The following is a 12,003-nucleotide window of genomic DNA, read 5'->3' on the forward strand; positions in this document are numbered from 1 at the left end:
ACACCTCACATGTAAATCTATTTCCAGTAGTTTCAATTACATATTATAATGGAAACTACTAGAAATTTCAACTTTAATATAAAACCTGGTAAGTCGTTCTAATTCTATGCTAGGTACAGCCAAGGTTTGACTCCTTGCAGCATAATTAAGAGTGTGGTTATTTCTGTATGTCCCCAGGCCTTACCAGTTGTGAGGAAGGCAAGTCAGATAGTTCTCAAAACCTAAAAAGCAGTTATAACCTTAAAACACTTAAAACCTTGCATCTGGCCTGCATAATTTAGTACATCTATTTACATTTTGATGGCATCTGCATTTTACCAATAATCTTTAAGGCTGTTGTTTTTATTTCTCAAAGTTTAAAGCAATATGAACTGAAAGATACCAGAGATTTTATATTCCCTTTAAAAAAATTTGATCCAAGAACTGTCTTCCTTTAGGCCAATTAATTACAGCTCTTTTTATAGAAAACACACACAAAACACATACAGCTACACAGACAGGCAGAAGAAAACCCATGAGCCCTTTAAGAGACAGGGCTAGGAAAACATGCAGATATAAAACCAGAAAGGACTCATTCTCTAAGGCAGGATTGCAAAACAAAGCCTTGCTCGAGGGTTACAAGCCACACCCCTAGGATGTAAAATAAGATGGAAGCCTGCAGCTAAGTTTGCTACAAACCATAGAGATGTGCAAAGCATACCAGATTGGCTACAGCTTAAGACCAGCCTCACAAATACTTTTTCACAATTAAAAGTTTATAGAGAATATAAACAGTGATCCTTATCATTCCTAGCTTAGTAAAACATCTTCTAAAAAGAAAACCTTGTTTGAAAGTTAACTGCTGACAGAGTGGAAAAAGGGAACAAAAACAAAACAATTTAAACAAGCCTGAGGAAGAACTTCTGATTTTTATGCAATTGGTTCCTCCACCGAGGAAAAAAGCTTAATTGCTGTGGGACAGAGCTGACGTCCCTGTGGCCAAAGGAGGAGAAAACTCCTTGGGTGCATGGCACAGAGTGCTAGATAGTCACTCGAGGCGCCTTGGGGCCCAGGCAGCCACTGTGGCTCATTCACGCCCTGTGTGAATGTTGGACACCATGCACACATGTGGCAGACATGGCCATGCACCCCAGCTGGTAGGGAAAGGGGAGCAGAGAGCTGCCCATCCAACTGGCCTGCATGCACACCTGTGTCCTTTGGGGAGCTCAGGTATTATAAAAGAAAAAATAGGCACTGTTACTGTCCGGAAAAAAAGAAGAGGAATGCCATAGTTGGGACCAAAAGGCTCAGAAGCAACAGTGAGAGGTTTTGAGTCCCCATTTCACTCACTCCTTCTCAAGCCCCACTTTCTGGGTGCCAAAGCTATTGTAGGACTTTCTCTTTAGTTCAGCTAAGAGCCAGGTCTTTGAAGGGTGAGAAAAATGGAATTTATTGGGTGAAAAGGAAGAAAGGGAGAAACAGGGACTCTCAGCAGAGTGACAGTCCTGCTAGTATAGGCTTCTTGCCTCATAGATTAAATCTCAGTTTCCACCCAGGAAGAGGAGGGGCCAGACTCCTTCCTTCTGCAAACGGACACAGACTTCCCAAGGCTCCACCCCAGTGGGCATTCTTCTTAATGCAGACGGGTCAGAGGTTCTCTGGGGACCCCTTTATACTTGGCTGTCTCACTATTGTAACTAGAAAATATTTTATGTAAGTCTTCTGGTAACCACAAAATTAAAACAAATTGAAGACACACCAAAAGAATAGAATCAAAGTATATCACTACACACAACAACAAAGCACAAGGCAAGACACTGAAAGAGGAAGAAGAAACAAAGGACCTGAAAATCAACAAGAAAAAAATTAATAAAATGTCATCAATAATTATTACCTATCAATAATTACTTTAAATGAAAATAGTTTAAATTTTCCCATCAAAAGACGTAGAGTGGCTGAATGGATAAAAGATATGACGCTACTATATGCTAGCTATAAGAGACTTAATTTACTTGTTTGTTTAGAGACAGGGTCTCACTCCGTCACCCAAACTGGAGCTCAGTGGCACAATCATAACTCAATGCAGGCTTGAACTCCTGGGCTCAAGCACTGCTCTTACCTCAGCCTACAAGTAGCTGGGACTACAGGTGCATGCCACCACATCTGGCTAATATTTTAATTTTTTGTAGAGACAGGGTCTTGCTATGCTGCCCATGGTGGTCTCAAATTCCTACCCTCAAGCAATCCTTCTGCCCAAGTCTCCCAAAGTCCTTGGATTACAGACATGAACCACTGAGCCCACTGAAGATTCACTTTAGCTTTAAGGACAGTTACAGGCTGCAAGTGAAGGAATGGAAACAGATATTTAATGAAAAAGGAAACCAAAAGAAAACAGATTGCTATACATATATGAGACCAAATATACTTTGAGTCAAAATTGTAGCAAGATAAAGAAGGGTACTATATAGTGATAAAGAGGTCAATCCATCATGAAGATATAACAATTATACATGCACCCAACACTGGCACACCTAAAAATACAGTTAACAGAAGTAAAGAGAGAAATACACAGAATACAATGATAGTAGGGAATTTAATATCCAACTTCCAACAATGGATAGAGCATTGGGACAGAAAATCAGTAAAGAAACTTTAGACCTAAATTACACTTTAGACTAGGTGGACAGACATATATCGAACATTCCATACAAAGTAGCAGAATATACATTCTTCTTAAGTACACATAGAACATTCATCAAGATAGATCATATTTTAGGCCACAAAACAAGTCTTAACAAAATTAAGAAGATTGAAATTATATTGTGTTTTTTTCTGGTCACAATGATATGAAACTAGAAATCAAAACAGAGAGGAAAATTGAAAAGTCATTAGTACATAGAAATTAAATAACACATTCCAGAAAAACCAATGCATTAAAGGAAAAACCAAAAGGGAAATTTAAAAGTATCTTGAGATAAAATGACAATGGCAATACAACATCCCAAAACTTCTGGAGGCAGCAAAAGCAGTTCTGAGCAAGAAGTTTATCGCAGTAGGTGCCTCCATTGAGGCAGACCTCAAATAAGCAATCTAATTTACACCAAAAGGAACTAGAAAAGGAAAGACAAACAAAAGTTAGCAGAAGGAAGACAACAGCAATAGTAAAGATAAGAGCAGAAATAAGTGAAATGGAGTCAAGAAAAAAACATAGAAATGGTCAAAGATTGGTGTTTTAAAAAGATTTTAAAATTTGACAAACCTAACAAAGGAAAAAGACACAAATAAAATAAAGAAATGAAAGAGGAGACATTACAATTAATTTTAAAGAAAGACAAAGGATCATAAGAGATTATTATGAGCACTTATTTGCCAAAAAAATGGATAACCTAGAAGAAATGGGTAAATTCCTAGACACATACAACTAGCCAAAAGAGAATAATGAATAGGCAACCTGAACATACCAAAAATGAGTGAGAAGGTAGAATTGGTAATCAGAACCCTCCTAACAAAAAAAGCCCAGGATCAGATGGCATCATTGGTGAATTCTACAAAACGTTTAAAGAAGAATTAATACCAATCCTTCTCAAACTCTTCTGAAAATTAAAGAGGAAAGAATACTTCCAAACTTGTTCACAAGGCCAGAATCATTCTGAACTACAACTCTGAAGCTGGACAGGAAAAGAAAATTACAGGCCAATATCTCTGATAAACATAGATGCAAACTTCTCAATAAAATATTGGCAAACCAAATTTAATACAACAAAAGGAACATCATACATCATGATCAAGTGTGATTGGTTCTTTAGATGCAAGAATGTTTCAAAGTGTGCAAATCAATGAATGTGAAATGCCACACTAACAGAATGAAGGACAACACACCATAGGACTATCTCAATAGACGTGAAAAAAGCATTTGACAAAACTCACCATCCTTTCATGATAAAAACTCTCAACAAATTAGGTATACAAGAAATGTACCTCTGCCTAATAAAATCCATATGATAAGCTCACAGCTATCATACTCAGTAATAAAAGCTGAAAGATTTTCCTTCAAAATCAGGAGCAAAACAAGATTGCCCACTGTCACTATTTCTGTTCAACATAGTACTGGAAGTTCAAACCTGAGCAATTTGGCAAGAAAAATGACAAATAAAAGGCATTTGAGTTGGAAGGAGAGAAAGACAATTGTCTCTCTTTGCAGATTACATGATCTTTTGCATGAAAAATTCTAATGACTTCACCAAAAACTATTAAAACTGATACAAATTCAGTGATGTTGCAGGATACAAAATGAACATACAGAAATCAGTTGCTTTTCTATACGCTAACAACAAACTATCTGTTCCTATGTCCATAGACTTTGCTTCTGTCAACAAAGTCACTATACATTCCTTACAGAATGGTCAATGACAGAAAAGTAAAGATTATATTGAAGGCCTTTAAAAAGCATTTCAGAAATCAGAACCATTCCACAGTGGCACTTACTCAAATGAAGACATGTTATATTGTGTAAAGGCAGTAGTAAATAGTTTTACTTGAATAATAAAAATTGAAGAAATTGTAAGAATAGTGATTACACAATTTCTGAGTTTTTGCTACACTAAGTGTACATAAATATAGTACAGCCGACCATTAATTCTTGAGGTCACATAGCCTGAAATCTTCCAAAATCCACAAAATCTTGAATAGTACTATTGCTTATAATTTCCCCGGTAAGGTGTACTTGTGTTCTCACAAATTTAAGCCATACTTTTATTCCACAGTCTACTTTTTATTTTATCTCGTTTTCCATTACTCCTAAATTCTACCAAGTCTAAAGGGATACATAACCAAGTGTTCTACAGTCTACACTTTTCTTCACTACAAAGAAAGTTTTCTCTTCAAGGGCAGCTTCCTCCAAGAAGTCACTTTACCTGAGTCTCTGAATAGTTGAAAAGCAGCAAGACTTTCAAAACACAGGCTCTGGACAGTTGTTCGGGATCAGTCATAACAAACCCAAAAAAGAAATAGTCAAATTTCTGCCACAGAAAAATTATAAACTACTATATCTAATCTAGTAGGAATTTGCAAAGTAAACACTTAAATTCTAAATGCTCAGTTAAAAGAAAGGATTTTCTATTCTTCATGAAAGAATTTTACAAGGAATTCAGTTTTGTGTGACATGAAGGCCCCTTTCCATTGAAGCAAATCTCTATTGGAGCAGACTCTCATCACGCAGCACTCAGAAACTCTCATGGACACCAACCTTCTGTTAAAATTGTAAAGCCAAGGCTAATTTGTATAACTCGAGGCCCCCTATTTTTGCAAAGTTTAAAAAGAAGAAGTTGGAAATTTGCCTTAAAAACTGTTTATTTATTTATTATTCTCTTCAATGCACCTATGACCTCTTTATTCCTCAGACTGTAAATAAAAGGATTTACCAGAGGAATTATTATCGTGTAAAATAAAGAATACATTTTGTCCTGATCTGCAGCTGATCCAGACCCAGGACGCACATACATGAAGAAGAGAGTGCCGTAGAACAAAGAGACAGAAAGCAGATGGGCACTGCAAGTGGAGAGGCTTTCCTTCTACCCTTCTCAGACTTCTTTTTCAGGATGGCCAAGAGGACATAGGAGTAAGAGATGATGATAGTCATAAAAGTGAAAGATTGTATAAAGACTGAAAATACAAAAACCAGGAGCATATTAACTCCAGGGTCAGTACAGGAAATTTTAAACAGTTGTAAAATATCACAGTAGAAATAATGTATTACATTGGACTTGCAGAAAGTTAATCGAAATAACAAACCCACATGCATTATAGAATGAAAAAAACCAATAATAAATGAAACACCTAATAATTGAATGCAGAAGATATTGGACATCACTAGAGGATAAAGCAAAGGGTTACATATGGCCATATAACGGTCATAGGCCATCACTACCAGAAGGAAACATTCTGTGTTTGCACTGGAAGCAAAAATATAAAACTGGATCATGCACCCAACCAGGGATATCATATGATTCTTAGATAAAAAATGTACAAGCATCTTGGGAGTCACAGAGGGTGAAGTGCATGCATCTGCAAAGGCTAAACTGCCAAGGGATAAGTACATGGGGGTGTGAAGGTGGGGATCCTTCCAGATGAGAGCCATCAGGCCAAGGTTGCCCACCATGGTGATAAAGTAGATCACCAAGAACACCAGGAACAGGGGCGCCTGCAGCTCTGGATGATCTGTAAGTCCTTGGAGGACGAAGTTCTTAATCTGTGTCTTATTTGTTTCCATTATACCCACTCATGCTGATCACTGCAATGAAAAAGTAAGTGAAGAACACAGTCATAAAAGATGATGAAAGTAGTCACATTTTACTTGAAAAAAGGAATGCATCTTCCTTGTTTATGTATCCCTTTACCCTTCAGTAAATATTCTTTCCAAATGATAAGTGTTTGGAAAACTGATTCTAAAAATTAGAAACATGTATATAGTAAGACTTTCATTGCTAGTATAAAAGAAGTGGGTTTACTGTTTAATGTGAACAATTTTATTGCAATTTAATGATCATCTTCTAATTTAAAAACTTTAAATTGAAATAGAATAAGCTATTTTAATATGCTAAATGTTGTTAAATGAGCACACATGTTCTAAGTAATAAAGCTCCTTTCACATTAAAAACTGGTTCAAATGCTCACTATGACCATTATTATGGAGTATTATCTTGGAAATTCTAATACACACGAGATGTTAAAATTAAATGAAATAATATATTAAAGATATAATAAAATGTCATTAAAATTATAAAAGATAAATTCATATTTTTGCTGATTTTTTTATAATTAAATAAATAACAATAGTTGAAGCGACAATATGAACAGTATGAATAGTACAGTGTGCAGTAGTGTTAAAACATAAAGACATTCCATAGAATAAGACATGATTAGAAATAGAAAAATATAATAATAAAACAAAATAAGGACTCTGGGAGATAGTTTCAAGTATATATATAAATTTAGTATATTGCATGGGTGATGAATCATTGAGAAAAAAATGATTTATTCAATATATAGTACAAGTGTAAATAAGTGTCTATCTATCTGGAAATAAAGTAAGAATAGTTCTCTCTCTCATACCTGATTTTAAAATTGTAATAGATCAAGCACTTGAAAGTAAAAATTAAAAGAGCAATTTAGGTTGGGCACAGTGGCTCATGACTGTAATCCCAGCTCTTTGGGAGGCCAAGGTGGGAGGATCACTTGAGATCAAGAGTTCAAAACCAGCCTGGCCAACATGGTGAAATCCCGTCTCTACTAAAAAAAAAAAAAAAAAAAAAAAATTAGCAATGCATGGTGGTGCACACTTGTAATCCCAGCTACTCGGGAGGCTGAGACAGGAGAATCACTTGAACCCAGGAGGTGATTGTTGCAGTGAGCCGAGATTGTGCCACTACACTCCAACCTGGGTGACGGAGCAAGACTCCATCTCAAAAAACAATAAATAAATAAATAAGCAATTTAAAAATTCTAAGAAAATTAATGAAATAAATATAATTTAATTACCCAACCAAGACAGGAATCCCATAAATTATAAGAAAGATATAGGCATATTTAATCTAATTTTTAATTTCATGAATACGTAGTATGTGACAAATCTCTTACTAGGTAAAAGGTGAATACAAGTTTGGAAAAAATATTTACAGTAAATATGATAGATAAAAATTAGTAGCTAGTCACATACAAAGAAATCTTACTAATTGATTAGAAAAGTTAAATAATTCATAGAAAAATTAAAAAGGAAGTAAAAGGCAAGTCACTGAAAATATTTTAAAATATCTAATAAAGTTAGGAAAATAATGCTCAACTTTTCCAGCATATATGATGTACTAACAAAGTAACAATAAAATATAACTTTTTCACTCCTCAGGTTAGCAACATTTGCTGCTTGCAGGAATTTGGAAAAGATTGCTCTCACACTTAATGGTGAAAATAAATTACTAAGTCTTTTAAATAAAATTTGACTTGTTTTTAAGTAAAAATACACATACCTTTCAACTCAGCAATCCATGCCTGTAATCTATTCTAGAGCAATAACATCACTTCATAGGAAGAGAGATCTACCAAAACATTATTCATGGTGGCAAAAGACTAGCAATAATATAAAAACCAATCAGGATGAAGCAAAGGTTGAACAAATCCTGATGTAATCATCCTAATCAAAATTGTGTCAGCCATTTAAAAGTGAGTTACAGCTCTACCAGTTGACTCAGAAACTTCCAAAATTGTTAGTAAAGTGAGAAAAGCCTGATGTAGAGAAATGGTTATGTTTTGATCACATTAACAGATAATAAATTGTTAAAAAGTTTTATTCTATGTGTATCTGTGAACACACACACCTATTTGCATATAACCACATGAACATAAACATTGGATGAAATTATATTGTTAATGTTTCTTGTCTGAGTATAGGAAGAGGAGAGAATAAGGGAGATGAGAGAGATAAGCAGTCCCCCTAAAAAAGGGTGTAATAAAAACAAAATATGTTATCACCCTATTTATGCAATTATATATCTCTTTATATGTATAAAGCTTTACATTAAAGAATATGCATAAGCTTGTTAATAGAGAGGAAGAGAAATGGAGCAAAACAAGAATAACAATACTATTACTGTACTTAGTGGGCAGCAATACAAATTTTAATAAAAAATAGAAATTAATAACAATTTTTTTGTAAAACTGTATCTCACACAATTTTTTTTGATTATGTAGCAAATTCTTTTAAATATTCTCAGTGGTATCTGACTCCAACCATTAAGAGTGATTTTTTGCAGGGGAGTAGTCAAAATGTTGGTAAATAAATAAGTTATCAAGTATAAGTTTTAATAGTTTTCTTCATATCCAAGTACCTTTTGGATACATTGCTAAATATTGTATAATTTTTGTCAATATTATATATGGAATATTTGATGTTATTTTTTAAGAAATTTGTTTGATTTTGTTCTGTGACTATAAACTTTGTCTTAAAGAAAATCTAAGTGAAAAAATCTGAAGATATTTGGAGGTGAATAGAAAGCGTCTTAGATTACCTAGAAGCAGAAAATGCACCTATAATTTAGTGTTTACATTTAGTTGTTTCTCAAAATAAAATGAATAACACAATTGTATACACATAATTCTTGTTGATTAAAATACATTTTTGAAATTTACCTGTTGATTAAAATTGGATTTGTTTAAAATATATCCAAAGGCAATTTTTTCTTAATAGGTCCACATTAAGAAGGAGGATGAGTTGTTATTTCCCATCTTCACTGAGAACAGAATGAGAGAATATTTGTTTTAAAAATCTGTCTTTGAAAGTATATATTCCCAAGGAGCCCTGGAAACACAACACAAGCAGCAAGAAGACTGATTGACATGTCTCAGCTAAAATTTAGTCTATGGACCCATCATTTAGTTTCCAAAGTGGAGGTTGTGTTCTGAGTGAGCCTGACCAGCTTTCTTTTCAATCCCAGCCCATAATTGATATTTCCAATTTGGATAATTAGGTCAAGAACTATCAAGTATTTTGAATCTTTTCCCTTAATATAGATAGATAGATACACAGATAATAGATTAGATAAAGTAGATGGATAATTAGATAGATAGATGATAGCTAGCTAGCTAGCTAGCTAGATAGATAGATAGATAGATAGAGATAGATGATAGATATAGATATGATAGATTAGATAAACTAGATAGATAGATAGATAGATAGATAGATAGATAGATAGATAGATAAATGAAATCTCCATATGTATCTCCCTATTAGTTTGGAATTAAGGAGCCTAAGAAATTTATCATTGATGACTTTATCTCATCTTCTCATTATTCTATGAAAAAACAAGGAAGCTTGAACAGCATAATTTAATTGTTCATATATTGACAAAGGGAAGTTTCTACAGCATGAAATTACCTCTGAAACTTTTCAGTCATTATTATATTTTTCATTTGTCTCTTTCTTGTATTATTCGAAGTTTACTATTAAAAAGAAATCTTAATGTGTATGTTTCAGCAGTAAAACCTAGTATTTATGGTAGGCATCAAAAACTGTCTATCATGAAAGAAAACAGAAAATTTCACATGGTTACCAGGATTTTCATTTCTTACCTGGATATTTTATTTTTAAACAGGCAAATTGACAGACTGCAAATAGTGAAAATTAGACAGATTCAGGTGTCCACTCAGTTTCTGTAAGTCTTTTGAAGATTGAGAAGGTGGTAGTTTTCCTGAAGGAAAGCTGGTGGTTTCCTTGAGAAAAAAAAATAGAAAAATACCTATATTTCCTATACCATAGATTAGGGCCAGAGTCATCTTTATAAATTGCCAAACTGATGAATTCACCATTGCTTTCACATCTACTACTGCAACTCCACCTAAAATCCTTAAAATGAAGAAAAATGGAAGGTGCAGGCTGAAGTGATTGTTACTGTGCAAAGATTTTCCTTGGAAATATCCACAGCAAAAAGATACATTTTGTACTCTTTTTAAAATCTATTTATGGGGAAAAAAAGAAGCAGTGGGGAATTCCCTCAGTGAAAGGTACCAATAGATTCCCTGTAGGATAAAGGCAAAGTTTTTCTACTGGGCATTATGAGCTAATCAATGAATCACCCCAGGTAAATGCAAGTATAACAACTAAAACCACGCACTTTGTGTTTTCAGGTTTCACTGTGAGGAAACCAACCGTACAGAAAAAACTCTCCCTTAAACTGATATCAAGCCATTGTCAAGCGCATTGTTTTATCTCTTTAATGTCTCATGAAACCATCAACTGCTCTCCAAATTCAAGAAAACCGTCACCTGTCTGGAATACTTAAATGACCTTTTAATAATCCACGTGTTTTTCTAACATGTCCTCCTGCTAATCTCTACATTTGAGCCAATGTCATCTTGGCAAAATGCCAGATTGCTGATGTCACTACTGCTCAGACCCATCACAGCATCTCTACTTAAACTCTCAAACAACTTTGAAAGACTCTTATAAGGAAAATCAAAACCCTTAGGCCCACATGTCCCCTCCCTCACACTCAATAATATTCTACACAAAGTTTTTGCCTAGTGTAATTAACAGGTTTTTCAGGTGAATGATTCCGATATTTTTTGACAATAAGATAAATCTAGGAGTTGAAGTTAAAAATCAGAATTTCATTTGTGACTCACATATGCAATGTTGCTGAGAAAAAAATGAGTTTATTGCTTTTTAAAAAATCTTACTATAAAAATTAAGAGTTCTCTTTTAAAAGTGTCCAAGCATCCAGTTTATCTCCAGACCCATTGCATTTCTGTGTGGCATGCCAGCCTGGTGAGAGAAGGGACACATACTCAGTGAGTGAAGCTAACAGAGTTCATGAAACCAAATGGAAGCCCTGAAATCTCCAACTAATCGACAGTATGTCTTCTGAAAGCAGGCCGTGAGAGTTACCAAGTCTGATTATTACCAGCAAGGGTTACAAAATTTTCCCTTTCACTGCCTTAGTCATAGCAGAAAATACAACAAAATATGACCAGTTACAAGATACTAAAAGCCCAAATGTCCAACAAATATGGGAATTTATTACAGCTCTCTTGAGCTGCAAAGATTTCCTCTGAGAAATACTTAGAGCATAGTGATTAAGACTCACTTACTGAGGAGGGAAAATGTATTGTCTGTGGGTAGCTCTGTTTTGTGCAAATTTCATACACAAAATCTTTGTCCAATTCTAGGCAGATAAATTTGTAAACCTAGAAAAAAATTGACAATTTAATAAAAGAATATAACTCACCAAACTTGACCCTATTAGAGACAAAAATCAAAATGCCTATTTTGACAGGAAAATTAGAGAAATCTCTCTCAAGTCTTTGTAAAAATAAATTGCCAAGAAAAGATGGTTTTACAGGAAAATGTTACCAAAATTTTAAGGATAAGACCATTTCAATGCCATTATTCCACAACATAGAGAAAGGATTAAATTTTTCAAATAATTTTAAGAAAATGATATAAAATCTGAATTGGATAAAGAAAATGTAGTATAT

General features: G+C 34.1%; 1 pseudogene; it reads right to left on the reverse strand.

The window, feature by feature from the left end:
* Window positions 1–5,327: 5,327 nt before the first annotated feature.
* LOC100449473 (olfactory receptor 5AC1-like) overlaps window positions 5,328–12,003 on the reverse strand; it is a 42,441-nt pseudogene continuing 35,765 nt past the window's right edge.

This window comes from Pongo abelii, chromosome 2 (genome assembly GCF_028885655.2).
Source record: "Pongo abelii isolate AG06213 chromosome 2, NHGRI_mPonAbe1-v2.0_pri, whole genome shotgun sequence".
Taxonomy (NCBI): Eukaryota; Metazoa; Chordata; class Mammalia; order Primates; family Hominidae; genus Pongo; species Pongo abelii.